The following is a 21,539-nucleotide window of genomic DNA, read 5'->3' as shown; positions in this document are numbered from 1 at the left end:
CCCCTCCCACATTCATTGTTTGCTCCCAAAATTTCCTCACCCTTGCTACTCCTCTACTCCCCTAGGGCCCTATAGACCATTGCATCAGTTATTGTCTCTAGGGATCCGTGTCTGTGCGTTACAACTTTGGAAACCCAATAGAAACAACCAAAACCAAAACTAAAATAAAGCTGCAAGAAGAAAATAATAATAATATAAAGATAAAAATGAAAATAAAGAATGAGAAAGGAAAGACTACCATCAATATTTTAAAGTTCAGCAAAAAAAATACTGTTATGGAACAAGTGGGAAATACTTTACCTTAGAGCAAGTACAGGTTGGATCGAGAGGTAGGTCAACTGACCAATTGTCATATTATGCCATGGTCTGATCCACTGTGATCAAGTTCACAATCATCTCTGTCTGATGGTAAACCTTTTCAAGGGGATGTACCAGAGGTTTAATATGACTAGATAGTCTTCAGATGGATTTTGAGTTCTCACTGTTCACCTACCCTTCGACAAGATGGATGTTCATCATTTGAGCTCTGGGACTTTTTCCTTCATTACATTTGAATTTAATTGTCACTATCTTTGGATCCCACATGCTGGTGTGCTTCTTCATTGTGGACTTCCTTGACACCTGACTTAGATGGCTGCTTCTTTGAAGACAAGCCTTTTAGACCCCAGATAATTGATAGCCTGGCACCATCTGCTTTTTTTCACCCCACTTTGCTGTAATGCCCTTATCTTCATTCATTTTTCAATGAAGGTAAGTATTGAACAGAGCCATGTTAAGATCTTGTACCCAGAATATGATCACCTAGAGGATGGATCTAGCTAAATCTTGTCATAAACCATGGGCACCTCTACCTAGTGCCTGGAAAGTGAACATGTGATACTCCACAACTGTGTTACTCTGGGTTGACTAGGGAAAAAATTCATAGACATTCATATGTGTACAAGAGAGAACTTTATATCGAAGAGCAATTGTACATTAAGAAAGCATACCTGCCCAGTCCAGTTGAAGTCACTAAGTCTGAAATTAGCCCATATATCCAATACCAGACTATAAATTCTTTTCAGACTCACACAACATATACAATGATGTCGAATGCAGGAAGACCACATGCCAGTGAGTGGAAATTCTTTTGGATCCAGTGGAGGCGGAAACATCTCAATGCTGTCAAGGGTCTCCACGTGGCTCCTTCAGCTCCAGGGCTCTAGTGTCGCTTCATGTGTCTTGTTCACAGGAATGTCTCACAGGGCATGAGCTTGTGTCCCGCCTCCAGGGAACTATTTATCTCCTCAATGCCTCCAAATAAGGTCATCAAACTGCACCCGCACTGACAGACTAAACTCCACCCCTTCATTCTTAAGTCTCAAATTGACAACAGATTACGCAACTACCACAGCAACCAAGGAGGCAGATGAAGAGGAGGACAGGAAAAGAGAAGTAGGTGCCTTCTCTGTTTTATACTCTACTTAAATTTGTATCTTTATGTTATTATTATTTTTCTTTATGTTTCTTTTTTGGGTTTTTAATTGTTTTTGCTATTGTCTCCCTGTTTGGAAGCAAAAAAGAAGTGGATGCATGGAGACAATAACTGAGGCAATGGTTTATATGGAAGGGGGAGGGGAATTAGGGAGTAATTAGTGGATCTGTGAGGCACGAGTGAGCATTAAGCTTATTTGACAATGGATATACAACTCTTTTCTAGAAGTGTTTTAAGTATGGAAATCTGAATGTTATATCAGGAACATTACAAAAGAAAGGGGGGAGGGACTTGATCTATGGTTACCATGTGTGAAGGAGGAAGAATTTTTGCTTAGGGGATAGTGAATTAATTTTAATGGTGGTGGAAAAATATGCAGGGTGATTAAAATAATGGTTGTACAACATGAAAAGAATACTCAGTGGCACTGAATTACACATGCAGAAGTTGTTGAACTGGTGAAAGTTTTGTTACATACATTTTTGCAAGTATGTGAAATATATTACATGAATAATAATTATGGAGGGGAAAATTGTTCCATAATTGACTGTGGTAGAGATTGTACAACTCTTCTTGATATGATTGAGGTATTGAATTATACGATAACTTGAAAAGTGCCAATAAAAGTGATTTGTTTTGTTTTGAAGAGAAGCAAATTCTCAGAAATGTTCATCATTTTACCTCCCACTTTAACCCTACAGCCTGCACATTTCATGGGGTACCCTTGTACTAAGGGTAGAACTGGGCTGCCCAGAGAGAAAGTGAAACATTCCAAGAATAATAGTATCCCCAGGAATTCCCTTCGTTATGGCTCACACCTCAGGCCAACTGTCTGCATTTCTACAAATCTACACATGGTTTTCAGGAAGAAATTGTTTGTCCATAGTGAGTGCAAATGATGAAGGGTAGAGATTGACCTCACAGAACAAAGGTCAGAAAAATTCCCTCTAGAGGCCATTACTCAGCTGCTCCTACTCAGAACCATCCTCCTTCTGCTTCCACATGCACAGCACACGTGAATCACCTAGAGTAAAATATGGTAACAGAGCTCCAAGTCACAAATGAAAGTCAGACTTCTTAGGTCTTCATCCTTACCATGTTGATCATAGATGCCTGTGGAGGTAACACCCTTCTGGATTCTTCCTGGTGACATGAATGTCCTACCCTGTAAGCACCTTCATGTCAAAAACAATGATTTTCATCTTAGAATGGTTTTAAATTATATCCCCCCCCTTTATTCCTAGGTGTGATTGTTCAGGTAGAGCTGCTACAGACCAGTCATGAGTTGGGAAAGCTATGTGCAATGTCTCAAAGTGCTATGTCTAACTTTCAGGTCTGCAGATATCAAGTTTCTAGATCTATCAGGTTCTGGGAAACACAACCTGTGTTAGGTGGCAAAGAAGTCTTGTGATGAGAGTCTTAGCAACAACTCAGTTTTCACATATTGATACATTGAAACCACAACAGCTCAACCAGCTGGGTGTACTTTAAGTGAACAATCTGAAACCTGAGGACAATGACATGTAAATGTAGGAAACTTACCAGGAGACACAGTGAAGGCTAAATGGTCAAACATCTCAAGCATCACAACACTAACTGGGCAGCAGAGGGAGCTCAGGGTACATGGGACACAATCTTTGCCACAGGAGCAGGTGCAGGGGATGCCAAGTTTGTTTCCTCTTGTGTCTGGAGTTTCTCAGTTCACCCACGTGGAGTACCTCTTCAAGGACACTTCAGCAACTACAGTTCTCATGTCTCTTATTTTCCTGAAGGGAAGATCCTAAAAATTAAAATTCCTTGTTCTTCCTGAGAAGACAGGGGAGAAAGAAATCACACTTGGGACAAGTTGAAATCAATCCCAGAAGGACCGATAATCTCTCTAGGCTGTTAAAATCTGACCTCCATGTGCTTCTCTCAACACAATCAGTTACTCTCCATCCTAATTCTTTTTTACCAGTTACTGTAGGTTGAAATTATATGTGTGTGAATCCCAGCCCAAATATCTCCTGTGAAGAGAAAACAAAAGCAAACCTGATTTTACCATTTCTGAAATAATTGACAGTTGCATGTATTTTTGAAACTTGGAGAAACTGACATTTTGAGATTCTTAATAAAGCATCAAAATGTCTCATAGTCATTAGAAATCATATAATGGCGCTTGCCCCAATCCCAACTATGTGGACTCTCCCCCTTCCCTTCCCCCCACCCCTACCTAAAGAAGGCAATTCAGAGAACAGAACTGAAGCTGAAGCTTGGGGACATGTGCATCTGTGATTAGAGCACACGGGAGAAGCGAAGAGGGTAGGAGTGTGAGAAGAACACATCCTGACCCACTAATCCCCAAGGACGATATTACTGCTCATAGCAGATAAGGCACAGTGAGGATCATAGGGCCAGTCACACCACAAGACATGATGTCCCTAACTGAACCATATCACTATGGGGGACAACACTGGAGACTCAGGGTGGGACTTGTGTCTGATCAGACCCCATCACATTGGGGCAAAATACTAAGGGCATGCAACAGCAAGGGAAGCAAAGCAATGAAGTCCCCGGGGAATGCCAAAATTAGATGTTGGGGACAGTGTGACACAGCACCCCTTCAGACTCGACTTGAAAGCATTCCTAAAAGTCAAAAACCAGCCTGCAACGATTTATATGCATTTCTTGTTTTGTCACTGGCTATCTTTTTGTTGTTATTTCTGTTTGTTCGGTTGGTTTTGTCTTCCTCTGTTGTTTTGTTTGGCTTTGCCTTGTTTTTGTTCTTATTAATGTCTCTGCATGTCGATCTAGATAGAAGACTGGATAAACAATTCAGAGAAGGAAAAACAGGACCAGTGGTCCCGGGGGGACATGGGAGAAGGAGAGGTGGGAGAATAGAAGGTGGGGGTGAGGGGATCAACCAACCCAAGGTCAAGTTAACAACAAATGAACTAAAATCGTTGGAGAGAAAGCATAGGATGCCTAGTGGGGATTAATCGAGGGCAAAGTCAGAGCGAGGAATTACTGAAACTCAAATTAAGACTGAACATGTTAGTGGGACAAGAGGAAAGTAAAAGGAAATGGAGGAAAAATTAGAAAGCAAAGGGCATTTACAGAGGTCTAAATATAGGCATATACCTATGTAAATATATTTATATGTAATGGCAGGGAAATAGATATGTTAGGTATTAAGGTTGAAGATGGAAACTGGACCTCAACTCAAATACTCCCCAAATGTAAGAACACTTTGTTCTAAAACCCTGCATTCTGTGATGCTCACTTTCCCAACACGATGGCGGTCGACAAATTGGGTGCATAAGCAAATGTGGTGAAGAAAGCTGATGGTTCATTGCTATCAAAAGATATAGTGGCTCTGGTCTTACTGGCTTGAAGATAAACAAACAGACATGTAGTTGAGAAGCAAAAATGGAAGAAGCACACCAGTCTGTGTGATCATGAAGTGTCCATGTGATCATGTATCAGGCATCAAAGACCCAGAACAAAAAAAAATTTTTTTAATCATATCCATGTGAATGAAGAAGTGTGTGCAGTGGAGACCCAAAGCCCATCTATAGACAATTGGAAATCCCCTTACATATGGGTCACAAGAAAGAGAAGAGTCAGTCAGAGTGTACTACAGCACCAATGAAACAGACAACTTTCCTCTAGTTCTTTAATGCTTCTCCCCCCACTATCATGACCTCAATTCTACCTTACAAATCTGACTAGACCAGAGCACGTACACTTCTACAGCTAAGATCTCACAACAAAAGGAATCCAGGACAGATAAAACCCTCAGGGCCAATAATGAGAATAGAGATACCAAGAGGATAATGGGAAGATGGGAGTAGAAAGGGGGCATCAATCACAAGGACTGACATATACCTCCCTCCCAGTGGGACAAACAATGGAAAAATGGGTGAAGGGAGACAGTGGAAAATGTAAAATAAAAATTTATAATTTATCAAGGTTCATGAAGGAAGAAGAGTGGGAGAGGGAGGGGGGAAATGAGGAGCTGATATCAAGGGCTCAGGTAGAAAGCAAACACTTCCAACATGATGATGGCAGCATATGTACAAATGAGCTTGACAATGGACGAATGCATGGATGGTGATATGAGCCATAAGAGCCCCCAATAAAAGTATTTAATAAAAAAGAAAGCATTAGTATTGTAAAGCATAATACCTAGATTTGGAGAACAAAATCAACTCCTTAACCATGGGAGACTTCCTCTAGTTTTAGGAAGATGCCCTGGAAACGTCCTGATGTGTTATGCAAATTCACGAACAGCATTGGCTTCTCTGGGAGATGTAGAGATCTTCAGCATTTAAAGAACATCTAAGTGTAACTTGATACCTTAAAATTCTTGGTGTGCAAAAGATTTGTGAAGGGAAGGCAAGCTTGATTAAGGCAAGACAAACCTGCAGGGAAGGAGCAAAACTCAGGAGCCACTGTCATATTCAGCTCTAGTGGACAATTAGGGAAGGTCTAGAAGGTGATGATGAGGGTTTTACTTTTAGCATATGAATTTCCTTTCCAAAAGATAATTTAAAACAGAATTAGACAAGGGAAGCTTGTGTCAGATTAAATATATATTTCTACGGGGAATATTTAACTGCATCAAGAAAAGAATAAGCACCACACAAAGGGGTGGGGAGGAGGTGGGCACATTTCAAGGAAGTGTCTCTAACTGTAGGTTGACATTTCCATTAAGTCAATTCTTTCTCATAACAACCCTATAGGATAGAATAGGACTGCCCTTCTAGGCTTCTGCGTCTGTAAACCTTCATGGGTGTGGAGAGCATTCTTTCCCCTGCACAGCCATTGGAGATTTAAAATGATTGACCTTGCATTTAGCAGCCCATCGCATAATGAACTCCACACGCAGAGCTCTCCAAGATATCTAGAACATCCTTAGCTACTCTTGGAGTGACTCTCTTAGAAGTCATTCAACATTACTTATGACTATATAGGCAAAAGGTATGCAAATAGACATCTCCCCTGCTGATGAAAACCATCCAAGTCCCAACTCTGAAGTTCTTGGAGAGGTGCTCCAACTCTGGAATTCCCAGGTGCCAACATTCAGGACTGAACACATCAAGTCACCATGGAATCTGTATTGAGCTCAATTTTCCTTTTTGGAATTTCAAATGGTGCTTTGATGCAGATAAAGTGTGTATGAGGGGGCGTGAGTGAGAGGCAGTGAATATGTTATGATTTTCATCATCAGGATGTCGGTGTGTTTACAGGTGTCCAGTGTGAGGTGGAGCTATGGAATCTGAGGGAGACTTTAGGCAGCCTGAGGCTTCTCTGAGACTCTCCCCTGCTGTCTCTGCATTCACTGTCTGTGTGTATAATACACAGAGGGTCTGCCTAGGCCCAGAGAATGGGCGGAAGTGGGTTTCATACATTAATAGTGTTGGTAGGAAAAGCCACATAGATTCTCTGAAGGGCCAATTTACCATCTCCAGAGACAATAGTAAGATATACTATAACTTCAAATGGACAATCTGAAATTCGAGGACATAGCTCTGTAATTCTGTGCAAAAGACTCAACAGTGTGGTAGTTATATAATCTGGTGTAAATTTGGGACTTGAGAGGATAAAGAGGGAAGGGTTGGAGTCTGTCAATTGGATCATAGCCAATGACGCCTATGTGTGGGCATCTCGATCTCCTGAGAATTCTGGGAAATCCCATATTCCATCTTTGAGGGGAAGACACTCTTTCTAATCCCTGGGAGACACCCTACTGACAAGGGTGACCCCCTGTGAGACATCCCTGAGTAGAAGCCATGTGGATCTACCTCATGAAGCCCTGGGTGCTGGAGAATCCATGTAGAGCCCCCATCAGCACTGAGAAACTTACAATGCCACTCGATCCAAAGACTTTCTGCCCACTTTCCTGTGATCATCTTGCATTCTGGATCATTGCATGTACTTCATAAGTCTGAAGAGGAATTTATACATTGGTATCCGACATATGTGCAAATTATGGACTTATGGGCTTGGACCTAACTGGGGTTGAGATGCTTTCTTAATGTACAATTGCCCTTTATATTAAATCTCTTATACACAATATGCGTGTGTCTATGGATTTGTTTCTCTAATCTACCCAGACCAACGCATACAGTTAGGGGAAGTCAGAGTTAACCAAGACACGAATGTACTCTAGTGGAAGAGGTTAGGCTGCAGGGGCCCTCAGGACCCAGAGCACAGGTCTCAGACCGAGGAGCAGTTGCAGATGGAGCTTCACCACTGGCTTCCTGTTGTGTCTGGGGATTCTTCTCCTTCTCGGTATCCCTCAGGGAATCAGTGCATCTCCTCACATCTTTCTCAAACACTCACCCAATCTCCCTGTGACGATAGGATGATTTTGAACTTAGTTTCTGTTTCGTTTTCCCCTTGAATCGCGCCACATTTCCCATATAATTGGTAATTCCTACATCTAGGATGAATTCTGTTCACATCATCTGCTTCATCAAGCTCTTTATGCCTTGCATTCAATACCCCTTCTGTATTCCCTCCTTCCCTGGGACAACAGTCCCTGCTGTGCAAAGGATCTCACTTTATTAGCTTGTGTGTATATATATTTTTCCAGACAACATATTACAAGAACTTATCACCAGTAGCCCAATCCTATATCAAGTCGCCTGTCTCCATTCATCCAATCGGAGACTTTCTTCTCTGAGTTCATTCATTTTATTAATTCACAGCTCCTGTCTGCCCTTGTCCACCACAGACTGATTTTAGAGTCCGTTTTTTTTTTCTCCAAAGGCTGTTTGTTTAATTCAGTAGTTGTGAATATTGATACAAGAGTGGGAAAAGGGAGACAAGACACATTTTATGCTTAGTCTCAAGGTACCTCCACAGAACTCACCTCCCTTCGTGCCCTATGTCCCCTTGTGCATGGGCTATACACGTCCTATTCTGCACAGGGCACCCACAGGTTCCCTTCAAGTTCTGTGGGTGGCTATGCCTCCACATATTATTGAGAGCAGAATATCCTTCTCTAGAGACATGACCAGGAACTGATTTTCCCTCAATTAGCAGTGTGACTGCTGTAGTTACGATCGTGTATTTCTGAGTCGGACACAGAGGGAAAGGTTGTGGGAACCCAGACACAAACACCAATACAGGGATATGGCTGGGCTCAGGGGTCACTGAAAGCCCACAGATAAAAGGGGCCCTCAGGGGAGAAATGTAGAGGAGCCTAAGAAGGATTAGTTAAATTAGGTACCTATTTCCTCTACCTGCAGAGAAAATGTCCCTACCACAGACCTCCACATTCTTGTAGCTCAGTGTATGTTCTTGTATGCACTTTATTTTTTGTGTGTGCTTTTGTGTGTGTTTTGTGTGTGCTAGCACATTGCCTTAAGATGTTATACAATGTGACAGAACTTGTAGTCTGTTCTGCATTTATTTTATTATTATAATTCTAGTATATTTTAGTGTGTCTTTGTGGTTTTTCTTAAGTAAATGCATGTGTATTTATTAATCTGAGGGTATTATATGAAGATTTGTTAGTTGTAGTAGATGTGCTAATTTGTTCACAATATGCATGTGTATGTTAATATGACTGTTAGAATACAAATGTCATTTTGTGAGTTTCCTGCTAGTGTGTGTTCACTCCAACTCATCTGGGCTCTTCATCAAACTTTATGAGCTCGCATCTCCTTGAATAATCTACTGAGTGTTAAGAAATGACTTAGGCTGGGGAATCCATTAGAGGCCCATAGTAATATGCACAGCAGAGTGTGCTAATCAGTGAAACTTCTTTTTGAAGTGGACAATAAGAGACAGAGGGACATGAACAGCAAATCCTAGAGGTGAGCTGGTCAATGCAGAGACAGCCTTAACTAGGAAACAGGCCAAGGGGGATGCTTATTTTCTCCTCTCTGCAGCTCTTGTGTTTACAGATGGCAATGATAAAGCCTTTGTAAAAGGATGCATGCTATACTCAAAGAATGCCTAGTTGTAGGTAAATGGGTAATGCCAAGAGCCAAGGTGACGGCTGAAGCTTGAAGGTAAATGAGATGGATCAAGGAAAGAGATAACTTATCTTCCGTCATCTTTGCCCAGAGCATGAGGTTCAAGCTCTCTAAATAATGTTCAACTGATGACAAACAACACAAACTGTTGGAAAGGGCTTATTCACTTGTATTCTAGGATGTCCCATCCATAGACTTGGGCTTCTAGGAAGAGGGTGGATAGCTAGTGTGTGGGCATGAGCTTGTAAAACATGCTCCACCAGGAGGCTGAATGGGTAGGAAGACAAAATGAGTGTGGAGGGAAGAGGCTGTGCTTCGATCAAGTGGGGAGGCATTAGCCTGAGTGGCTACTTGGATATCATTACCATTGGCCTTTTGCAAGCACCAGTGAGTTTCTAAGGCAAGGAGGTGTGAAGTGGCAGTTATCTGACAGAGGTGTAGGTTAGTGCCCCTATAAAACTAATCTGCAAATCAGCCTACTAGAGAAATACACATTTCATAAAATTTCTCCTACCCACTCATCATGCATATGTGGAATATAAGGCTCACCATTCCCCTATGTTATAAGTCCAGGTTCCAATTTCAGAGCTCTGGGGCAGGCAGATTGAAGAACAAGGTTGGATTCTAGGACCCTTGTTGAAGGCCATAAAGACTCAGCCTTGAAACGGCTGAGAAGTCTCAAGACCTATGTGTCACTGTTTGCTGATTTCTTCTGTGAGTTTACATTTAGAACAGACTGTTAAGAACAAGAACGTGTGCAAGCTCTGGGAAAATAGGTCACAAGAGTTGCTATGTGTACCAAATATGCTTGCTTAACAATGAGATAATTAACCCCAGGTTGTTTCTGCATGGTTAAAAGGAGTATGAAAAATAAACGCGAGGCTTCAGTATTCACTATTGCCCTCCCAATAAATTCTGTCTCACTCCCTCTTTCAGGACTGTTCAACTCATTGGCTGGCTTGGACAAGAGTGGCACCCAAACCAGGGACACTGAAAACGGGGGACAAAGTGAAGGACACCGTGGATTACAAAGGTGTACACAAAGAGATTGGTGGTGACGTGAGTAGCTATTGGGAGAAAAATGGGGCAAGGAAATAGCAAACAGATTTTTGTAAATATTTTTCAAGATATGTTAAAAGCTAGAGGAGCAAAAGTAAGCTACCAAAGAATAGAGAAGTTTTTAGATTTTGTGGTTAAGGTATGTCCTTGGTTTCCTGAGGAAGGGACTGTAAATATTGAAACTTGGCAAAAAGTAGGGAAATGGTTAAAAGATCACTACACCACTAATGGACATAGAAGGTTCCCATAGACACGTTTAGCTTATGGGATTTAGTTAGGGATAGCCTGTACCACAGGCATGAGGGACTCCAGCCTGAACACCAATTTGCATGCTCAAACAAAAGTGAAAGTAAACTTCCTTCTGCGCCTCTGCCTCCTCCTCAACCACTGAAGTCACTGAAAAGTTAACTGGAGGGCTTTGAAAGCAAGGATGAGGAACCCCTTGACCCAGGCGATGTGGAGCCCTTAGAGGACAAGGTGGCACATTATCATGATGAGGATTTGGGTATTTTCGCTGCCTCCGAGGCACTTCAACCTGAGAATCAAAACCTGGTGCAAGATACTCAGAAGTCCTGCCCAGATTAAACAAAGGTGGTAGACTGGGAGGAAGCTTATGCATCATTAGCAGCAAAGATGAGGGAAATGCAAGTCAAGTTAATAGAAAAGCACTCTGAGATAGAGTCCCATGAATGGGTGCCAAAACTTAATGGGGCCAAGGTATTTCAGAGGCTTCAGAGTGCATTCAGTGAAAGGAATCCTTTTCTAGAAGACTTGCCAGTTGCAGCACTGGTTGTGACTGGGGCTCCAGGAAAGGATCTATGCTTAGTGCTGCCGCACATGCAGCAAAACAAGGAGAGGCTATAGGGGAGTTCAGTATGCAGTTCCCTGTAACTGAGTGACAGGATGCCCAGGGTAATCTGATGAGAGATCATACTCCTATTCCTTTCAAACAGCTAAAAGAATTCAAGGTTGCTTGTGACCAATATGTCCCGAGTACCCTTTTACTCAATCTTTATTAGATACACTTTCCATCGTGGTACTTGCCCTCACAGAATGGAAACAATTGGCTTTTGAAAATGCCAGGCAGTGCTGAGACCTTTTAGAAAAAAGGGCAACATGTCCGAATATATCAGACTATGCTTGGACATTGGACCTTTCTTTACTCAGGGGCTTGCGACAGCAGCTGCTTTGTAAGGAAAAACAGTAAAGGAGGGTTAATAATACTATGGAACTTATGGGAGCCCTGCAGGCTGGGCTCCCTTCCCCCTCTGCTATTCCAGCCAATACATATGAGATCATTTTAGATTTAAAAGATTGTTTTTATACCATGCCCTTGGATCCAAATGATTGTAAAAGATTTGCCTTTAGCGTCCCTTCCACCAACTTCAAAGAGCCTATGAAGAGATCTCATTGGCTTGTTTTGCCTCAAGGGTTGGCCCCGAACCGGTATTAATATGGGGACGAGGGCATGTTTGTGTTTTTACGCAGGATGCTGAGGGAGCACGGTGGCTGCCTGAAGAGTTGGTGCGGTTTGCAAACCATGCGGATGGTAATTTGCCTCGGTGTGTTTCTGAGGACATTGCTCAGTGAGCAGTATAGGCTTCTGTTCCTGATTTACCCTTCTTATATCCTCCTGTCTGGGAAGGTCCGGAAATCAAGGTGTGAGTTAATGACTCATGCCCTCCCTGTACAAAGTGAAGGAAATGTAATCTCACCCACTCCGCAGTCTTTTTCCCCTTGTGGACTAGAGACTCAAAAGAATAAAAGCATATTGTAGAGATTGTGTCTCACGGACAAGCCCATCAGGTATAATATCTCAAAGGAATTATATATCATAGCTTGGTCTCGCAACCAGGACAATACTAAAAAAAAACACTGCTGAATGGGAAAGGGGGCTGTCTGTAGGACTTTGGTGGTCAGACTCGGGTTTTCCACAAATTCAATGGTGGAAAATAGGGGCTGCTTTAGTGGACACGAAGCTTATGGGCCCTTCCTCCAGACCGCAGGGAAACGTTACTGCCTGCGTACCATCGCCTTATGTACTTTTGGCAGGGAATATTACTATAGATCATGATGATTCTAAGTTTAACATGTCTTGTAATAATTGTAATTTGTCTACTTTTATTACCTGGTCCCCTGAAGATATTATCATCGCCATTTTGTATCAATCTTCTTTTGTTATGCTACCAGTGAATATTACTGGGGCTTGGTGTTCAGAAAGAGGGTTACAGGTATTAGAAGAGATTGAAAAGCATTAACCAGACCCATGTGCTTTGTAGGTTTGCTTATAGCAAGTATTTTACATATACTAAGTTTAGGTGCTACTGCTACTACTGCAGCAATTGTACTTTCACAAATCATACAAACTGCCCACTGTGTAAATGAATTATCCAAAAATGTGACTACTGTGTTGGGAACTCAAGAAGATATAGACAGGAAGTTAGAACAAAAAGTAAATGCTCTTTATGACATGGTCATGTATTTAGGAGATGAGGTGCAAGGGCTTAAGGCCAGGTCTAGTCTACAGTGCCATGCTGTACGTACATGGATCTGTGTTACACCTAAATAGTACAATAACAGTCAGTATAGCTGGATTAAAGTGAAGAACCATCTTCAAGGTACATAGCACAATACTAATGAGTCTTTAGATTTATTACAACTCCATCAAAAAATATTAGCCATAAAATATGCTAAGTCTCTTGATTTTGATGCCGCTAAACTTGCTGAGGATTGGCTCCAGCACTTTTGAGTTGCTTTCCCTTCATTAGGAAATCTCAGAGGCCTACCTCACATGCTTATGTCTCTAGTCAGAGCGGGAGTGTGTGTATTGTTGATCTCATGCATACTCCCTATGATACTGCACAGGGTTATGGTTGAATTATTGGACTTAAGAACAAAGCTTCATGAAGTACACCTGTGCACTTTGCCCCCTCCCCAAACAGGGGTGTAAGACGGAGGCTGGTTAGTCAGAGATGCGTAAGATGGAGTCTGAGTTTCCCAAACTAACACGGGTCATAGTCACCAACAGGACTGTGACTGATGACAGGTAAGGGTGATTTGAGGACTCCACAACCTAAGACAGGCACAGTCAGTTGCCGACATTTTGAGTAAAGACACCTTCAGTAAATAGAAAAGGGGGAGTTGTTGAAGGCCATTAAGACTCAGCCTTGAAAGGACAGAATTCTCATGACCTATGTATCATTGTGTGATTTCTTCTGCGACTTTATGTTTAGAATAGACACTTAAAAACAAGAACAAGGAAGTATGCAAATGTATCAAATGTAGTTGCTTAACAATGAGATAATTAACCCCGGTTGTATCTGCATGGATAAAAAAATATGTAAAATAAACTCCAGGCTTCAGTATTCCCTGTTGCCCTCCCAATACTTTTTGTCTCTCCTTTTTCCTTAATCATCACTCCCCCTTTCAGGACTGTTTGACTAGTCGGCTGGCTCTGACAGCCTCTCATTTATCAAAATTCTTAATCTAAAGCTTGAGTAAATTTTAACTCCTTCCAGAAAATTGGTTAGCTTATGGAAAAAAGACCAAACAAAAACCCTGAATACTGAAAATAATAGTCAAGAGATCAATAGTTACACTGTATTAGCTAAATCTGCTGAACTATGCCTCTTTAGAGTATTGAAAGGAAAAGATATTACCTCGAGGACTCGGTTCACCTGACCAAAACATGCTATTGTCAATTGATTTCATGTGCATTTGAAAGATGGACAAAGGAAGGCTGAGGAACAATGAATGCATTAGAATTGTGGTTCTGGTCAAGAATATCTCACTTACCATGGACAGGCAAAGGACAAACAAGTCTGTCTTGGAAGAAGTAATGACAGAGTGCTACTTAGAGGTAAGGATGGTGAGAGTTCATATTATATACTTTGGACATATTATCAGAAAACATCATTCCTTGAAAAGGATATTCTGTTTGCAAAAGACGAAGGGCAGTGAAAAACATGAATCCCTCTACTAAATGGATTAACAAAGTGACTGCGACAATTTGTTCACCCTCACATCACGGCCCACCAAACCCCAAGCATGATATTCTTGCTCAAATTGGCCAATGCACAGAGAGGACCATAGGCCCAGCCACACCACAAGACACAACATCCCTCAATGACCCATAGCACTATGAGGGACAACACTAGTGGCACAGTGTGGGAAATGTGCTCGATCTGACTCCACCACACTGGGGCAAAATGCTAAGGGCATGCAACAGAGCAGCAAGGGGAGCAAAGCAATGAAGTGCCCGGGAAATTAAAAAATAGAGTGTGTGGCCAAGGCATGGTACCACATCAAACTCAACCGATAGTAAAATACTCTTAATGGTCAAAAAACAAACCTGGGACGATTTCTAGTCTTTTCTCTTTTTCTCCAATAGTTGTTTTTTGTTTGTTTTGCTCTGTCTTGTGTTTGTGCTTACTATTGTCTTTGCATGTCTATCTAGATAAGATAGGCAAGATAAACACACCAGAGGAGAAAACAATGGGGCTGATGGTTCTGGGGGGGGATACAGGAGACGGGGAAGCGGGGGAAAGGAAGTGGTTGTTAACCTGGGGTCAAGGACACAAGTAATCTAAAATCCTAAAATCGATGTCGAAGATACTCTGGGATGCCTGGTAGGGCGTGATCAAGGGCAATGTAATGAGAGGAATTACTGAAAACTGATGAATGCCAAACATGATAGTGGGACAAGAGGAAAGTAAAAGGAAATAGAGGAAAGTACTAGGAGACAAAGGGCATTTATAAATTTCTAAATACAGTCATTTGCATATTTAAATATATATGATGAAATGGAAATAAATCTATGTACATATATTTAAATGTTAAGTATTAAGGTAGCAGACGGACATTGGACCTCTATTCCAGTACTCCCTCAATGAAAGGAGACTTTGCTCTAATAACCTGGCATTCTGTGATGCTCAGCTTCCTGACACAATCAATTAAGACAAAATGGTGCAGAAAGTTGATGCTGTCTGCCTATCAAAATAATAGCATCTGGGGTCCCAAAGGTCATCTAGCTGAGAAGCAACAAACTCCACATGGAAGAAGCACACAAACCCGTGTGATCATGAGGTATCAATAGGATCAGGGATCAGGCATCAGAGACACAAAACAAAAATCCTATCAATGTCAAAGAGGGGGAGTATGGAATGAGACATACAGTCCATCTGTAGGCAAGTGGACACCCCCTTACAGAAGGGTATTTTATAAACTAAACCAGGACACTTGTAAATATATATACATATATATGTATATATATTTATGTGCTGTATACATCTATTATATATATTATATATAATCATGATATATAAAATCATTCTATATAATATATATAATCATTATATATTATTATGTATTATATATAATGGATAGACATATAAAGCACAAAAGAATATAGCAGCTAATTAGTCCACACAGCTGTACAAAATGCTCAGTTCATCTCACTTCCATGAAACATTTAATATACTGGAAATCCTTCAACTCATGAGAGCCCCTGGGTCCAAGGTCAAGGAAGCAGACAGGTGAGTCTTATGTAGGGCAATGCAGGCAGTGTGGACACAGAAAGCAAACAGAAGGTCAGGTCATCAACAGTCAGCAAGACAATAGGATCCAACAGTCCCAAGCTCAAGTGATGTATAAACCAGCAACATGATGAACCACTTCTCGAAGGAATCTCAAGTTCTAGCGACATGATCCACAGGTTGGCAGTCCCACTGTTAGTGTAGCTCACAAGTTGGGGCAGAGAACTAGCAGGCACACCCTGATCTGATCAGAAGGGAGCAAGAGAGAGAGAGAGAGAGAGAGAGGCAGGATTTGCCTAGCCATTTATCTATTTGCCCTCCAATCAAACTGCAACATTATTAATACAATGTTCCTATTGCCCAAGTTGGCACAATAAACCAACCTATCAGAAAAGGTGAAAGGATGAGAAGAGCCAGTTAGGGTGCAGTATAGCACCAATGAAACATACAACTTTTCTCTACATCTTTAGTGCTCCCTCCCCCCCCCACCCCCCCCTCCCCGCCCCACTATCATGAACCCAAACCTACCATACAATTCTGGCTAGACTAGAGAAAGCACATGGTTACCGATAAGAGCTAGAAACACAGGGAATCAAGGGCAGATAAAACCCAGCAGGACTGATAATCAGAGTAGCAATACCAGGGGGGTAAGTAGTAGGTGGGGGGTGAAGGAGGAAATAAACACAATGATCTACATATAACTCCTTCTCAGGAATGGACAACAGAAAAGGGGTGGAAGGGAGACATCGGTCAATATAAGACACGAAAAAGCAATAAAAACATAAATTATCATGGCTTCATGAGGGAGGAAAAAAACGAGGAGCTGATACCAAGGGCTCAAGTATAAAGAAAATTTTTTAAAAACAATTGATAGCAACATATGTACAAATGTGCTTAACACAATGGATGTATGCATGGATTGTAATACAAGCTGTATAAGCCCCTAATAAAATGAGTTAAAATAAATAAATTAATTAAATTTTTAAAAACATACATTCATCCTCAATTGTGAGGATGGCACAGGATAGTGCAGTGCTTTGTTGTTGTGCAATGGGTCCCTGTGAAATCGAATTGACTCAATGACAGCTGACATAACAGTCTCAGAATCCACAAATATGCATCCAGCACAAACACAAAGACATTAGTGTGTGTTTACATAAGGTATTATTTCTCTCATTAAAAAAGGGAAGAGGTTTCTTCAGTTAATAAAATTGGAACAAACAAGGTGACAACGAAATCACTGAGGCATTCCTACCCCTCATTAATCCATTCTTCTGGTGAGCTGAAGGCAGTTCTCTAAGGGCCTCACAGCATGCCAGATGGCAGAGTATTTTCACAAACATGAGCTCTAGTCTAAGGGCAGCACAGTCACTAAGTTTTGTTTTTTTTTTTTTTTACAAACCCTTGTGTGGAGGGCTGACTTTCAATAGATCGCAGCGAGGGAGCTGCTCTGCTATGTACAAAACCCCGACCCAGAAGCAGGTCGTCTACGAATGGTTTAGCACCAGGCTCCCCACGAACGTGCGGTGCGTGACGGGCGAGGGGGCGGCCGCCTTTCCGGCCGCGACCCGTTTCCCGGGACGTGGGGCACTCTGTACCAGACCCCGGTTCCGAAGCACAGCGGGGGCAAGCGCGTGGCCCGCCGAGGCGGATGCGCTCGTGGCCCGCCTGCCGGCGGGGACGGCAGAGCACCAGCTATCCGAGGCCAACCGAGGCTCCGCGGCGCTGCCGTATCGTTCCTCCTGGGCGGGATTCTGACTTAGAGGCATTCAGTCATAATCCCACAGATGGTAGCTTCGCCCCATTGGCTCCCCAGCCAAGCACATACACCAAAGTCACTAAGTTTTGAGTAGCTATTTGTCTTTCAAGGAAACTGTGAATCATGTAGTCCTGTACACTGAGGGTTCAGCTGGAAGATCAGAGATCTAGCAGAGCAAGAGACTGACAATAGTTAACTCACTGGATTTCAGTATGTTTAGAAGGTCTATAATCAATTGAATCAAAATAAAATGTCATGAGAAACTTCCAGCCTAACTGTATGATACATGAAAACTAAAAATTTTGGCAGAGTATTCACAAAAGATGAATAAACACTTTTTTTTTACTGTTTTGTTGTTTAAGTTCAACTTATTGGGTTCCAACATAACAATAGTTTTGAGAGAGTACTTAGTAACACCATCTCTGAGACCAGAAGTAACCTGAGACCAATGTCAGATAATGATACTTTAAGAAAACTGTAGACCAGTGTTGATAAGGGATCTGAATGAAAAAGTTACATTAAAAGCAGGAAACTGAGACAGATAATATATTAAAATAAGTATGTATCATGATTAATTCTAATTCATCCCAGAACTGAATTAACACAAGAAAATAAACACTCAGATATGTCTACTGATGGGGGGGAAAGTCAATTATCTAAATAGACACAGAATACATACTAAACAAAGTCAAAAGCTTTTCACGTTAAAAACAACTACAAATCTAACATGAAATAGGTCAAATCCAATATGCTAATACACATTCATGAAAAAAACTGCAAATTTCACATGTAGAAGAGGAAAAAATTCACACTACCTCAGAATCAGCATAAACATACGTGTCCATTTCCACCACTCATATTAAAAATTGTACTAGCTAAATTAATCAGAAAAAAAGAATTAATAAAAGGAAGAAAAACTTCCAGAAACAAGTGAAAATTCCTTCTTCATCATAAATTGATGATTTCATATAAAAAGATGCCAAATAGGTGATAAATGCTATAGCTAGTAAATGTAAAAAAGTTGTAGGCTACATTTCAACACTCAAAAATAATTTGGTACTTAAATCCCTAGTGATTAACTGCTAATCTCCAACTCCCAAACTATTAACTCTTATATATTAAGATGCTGACTATCTTTCCAACACACCGATACCCTCCTAAAACACAAGAGGAGGAGGAGGTGATGCTGTTTGCTAGCGAATAGTGAGCTGGCCAGCCCGGCTGCAGGGCTAAAATGGGCACAAACAGGAATAGCGGATTTATATACGCACTTGGCAGGTAGCACACATATTTCCGAACAAGACTACTGGTCGACCTCCTTAGTGGTGATCCAAAAGGATACTACAAAAACGTGTGCATGGTACACACACATGCACATATGTACACACAAAAATCATGTAAGTAAAATAATAGAATTGAAAATAGACATTTTGTGAAACATTTTGAAACAATGATAAGATCTAAGAAACTAAAATGGAATCCAACTCAACTATTTAAAAGTTTGTGAGAACAGGAGGGAGAGCCTGGGGACCCCAGGGTTGGAGAGCGCCGACAGTGGGCCAGGGATCCAACTGGCATGCTGACACACAGTGCACAATGTGAGCATCTCCAACGTGTTTTCCTAATAGGATCTACCAGTCGACCACCTACGTAGTGTCTAGAAAAACAATTAAGTCCCCACTCAGTGGCTGGTATACCCACCTTGTCGGGCAGGGGGCAGCCTGGGAATCCAGATTAGGGGCCATCAGGGTGTGTGGAAGCTGCTCCAATCTCTCTCTTTCTCCTCCTTCCGCTCCTCTGTCCTCCCTCCTCTCTCCTCTAACCCAGCCCTTCTCTCTCCACCCCCATCTTACAGGGGAGATCAGATCAAATCATTCCAACATTGAAGGATTAAAAAGTGACATCACTATGAACACTTAGCCACCACAAGCCAGTTATCCCTGTGGTAACTTTTCCAGCAATTCCTGCTGAAAACCCAAAAGGTCAGAGGAATCTGGAGGTCCTGCTTTCACAGTCTATATTCCTGAAAATCAAGATCCAGCAAGCTTTAGCCCTTCTGCTCCAGGGGAGGTTTCTGTCCTCCCTCAGCTCACCTTAAGACACCTACATTACCTTTGCCAGGTGTACTGTCCCAGTCAAACAACCCACTTGACCCTGATAAGTCCATGGAGACTCTAGCTAAGGCTCAGAGGGAGCACTGTAAGAAATGCCAGTGCAGCAGCAGAGGCTTACTCTTGTGTATGTGCACAAGGTGCTCCAGTAAGTCCCCTTGGACTTCAGCATCTCATTCAGGGCCATGGACATCGTGCACTCGTTGATCGACAACTGTGGGCTCATCGCCTACCAGGCATCTCAACTGGCACATTCCAAACTGCTCCACCATCAAAGCCTGGGACATCCTGGCAACTGTGCGCCTGCTGTTGCCCTGCAGGCAGGCTGGCCAGCTCTCGCTGCACTCTGGTAAAGTAAATTGTCCTTCAGCCTCACAACGTTCATAACCCAAGGGCCCATTTCAGGGTCACTTCCATTTTCATCCCCAAAATAGAAGTCAAGTACTTTAGCATTACTTTTTTTTTGTTTCTTTGTTTCAGTTTGTTTTTTTTGATTCTTCTGTGCATAGTTTAGTTAGATTGCTTTTGTGATGGAGAACTTTCTTTTTTTCTTTAACACTTTTTGGGGCACTGAATCCACATATCCCACAAATTCCCACAATTCCATAGTTCAGCCATCTTAAGCACTGCAAAATCATTACCACAATCGATTTCATATTGTCTATTTTCCCACCATGATTCAATCGCCTTTAAAAAGGCTTATTAGTCACTTTCAGTTCTAGTGTTCAGTCCCCTCAATCCTTCATTCTTAGTGCCCAACTCCGCCAGCCACCCACCCCGACCCCACCCAGACATCCTTACAAACCATCGCATGTTATTTCATCTCCAGATATCCACTCCTTCTGTGCTTCACAAACTGAACCCAACAGAAGCAATAAAGAATACCAAGGAAAGGAAATGGGAATGGTTTAAAAAACCATAGTAATATATAGATAGAATTCTAAACAAGGGGTTAAGAAATAAAAGGGCCGCGACCAATATTTTAAAGCCAGGGAAGACGTTTCTGTCACGAACTCAGCAAGAAATCTTGTGCCTAGAACAGACTCTGATCGGGTCCAGAGGGAGGTCAGCAGAACAAGACCCCGGGGCTCACCTTTGAGCTGAGGAGGTGCAAGGAGTCTCGGGGAGCAGGCATCGCTGTGTGGAAGGAAACAAGGGAGGGGGGTTAGGAAACTCACAAAGCAACAAATCTGGGAACCCGGACCCCAAAACCCCAGCCGTGATCCCCTTTCTCCAACAGGGACTCCCACCATGAACCCCACCCAATCCGAAAGCGGGGAAATAGGACTGGCCTTAGGGACACCCGCCTACCTCTCACCAAGAGAAGCACCGGCAGGGTTCCTGGGGGAGAGAAAGGGCGCTTGCACCCTAGTCAGCTGGACTAAAATAGCCTCCGCCCACATACATGTCCCGGAGCCCAGAGCCTCCCACCTGGGAGCGCCGGCAACAGGGTGCTCAGGCTGTGGGCGCTTCTCTGGCACCCCAAGCAGAGTACCGACAGTGGAATCCTTGCAGTGAGTTGCAGTTCAGAATAAGACACCGCCACTTCCGGCCCTGTCTGGGCGTGACCCGGGGTGGGAGGAGCTGGCGGGGTCAGAGAGGGGTAGGGGTCTGCCTTCACTTCCTCTCAAG

At 42.3% G+C, this 21,539-nt stretch overlaps 1 long non-coding RNA gene across 2 annotated transcripts; it reads right to left on the bottom strand.

Annotated features, from left to right (window-relative positions):
* Positions 1-2,285: 2,285 nt before the first annotated feature.
* LOC142435982 (uncharacterized) lies at positions 2,286-21,443 on the bottom strand. 2 transcript variants are annotated; one of them, XR_012781697.1, is made up of 4 exons: positions 21,339-21,443; positions 21,001-21,044; positions 3,017-3,280; positions 2,286-2,649 (listed from the first exon to the last, which is right to left on the bottom strand). It is a non-coding gene; the product is annotated as an uncharacterized LOC142435982 (long non-coding RNA). The 2 variants fall into 2 exon arrangements; XR_012781698.1 differs by having other exon boundaries at positions 2,286-2,639.
* Between the last annotated feature and the right edge of the window lie 96 nt (positions 21,444-21,539).

Source organism: Tenrec ecaudatus, unplaced genomic scaffold (genome assembly GCF_050624435.1).
Source record: "Tenrec ecaudatus isolate mTenEca1 unplaced genomic scaffold, mTenEca1.hap1 Scaffold_116, whole genome shotgun sequence".
Classification (NCBI taxonomy): Eukaryota; Metazoa; Chordata; class Mammalia; order Afrosoricida; family Tenrecidae; genus Tenrec; species Tenrec ecaudatus.
This window is presented reverse-complemented; position numbering and strand designations above follow the sequence as displayed.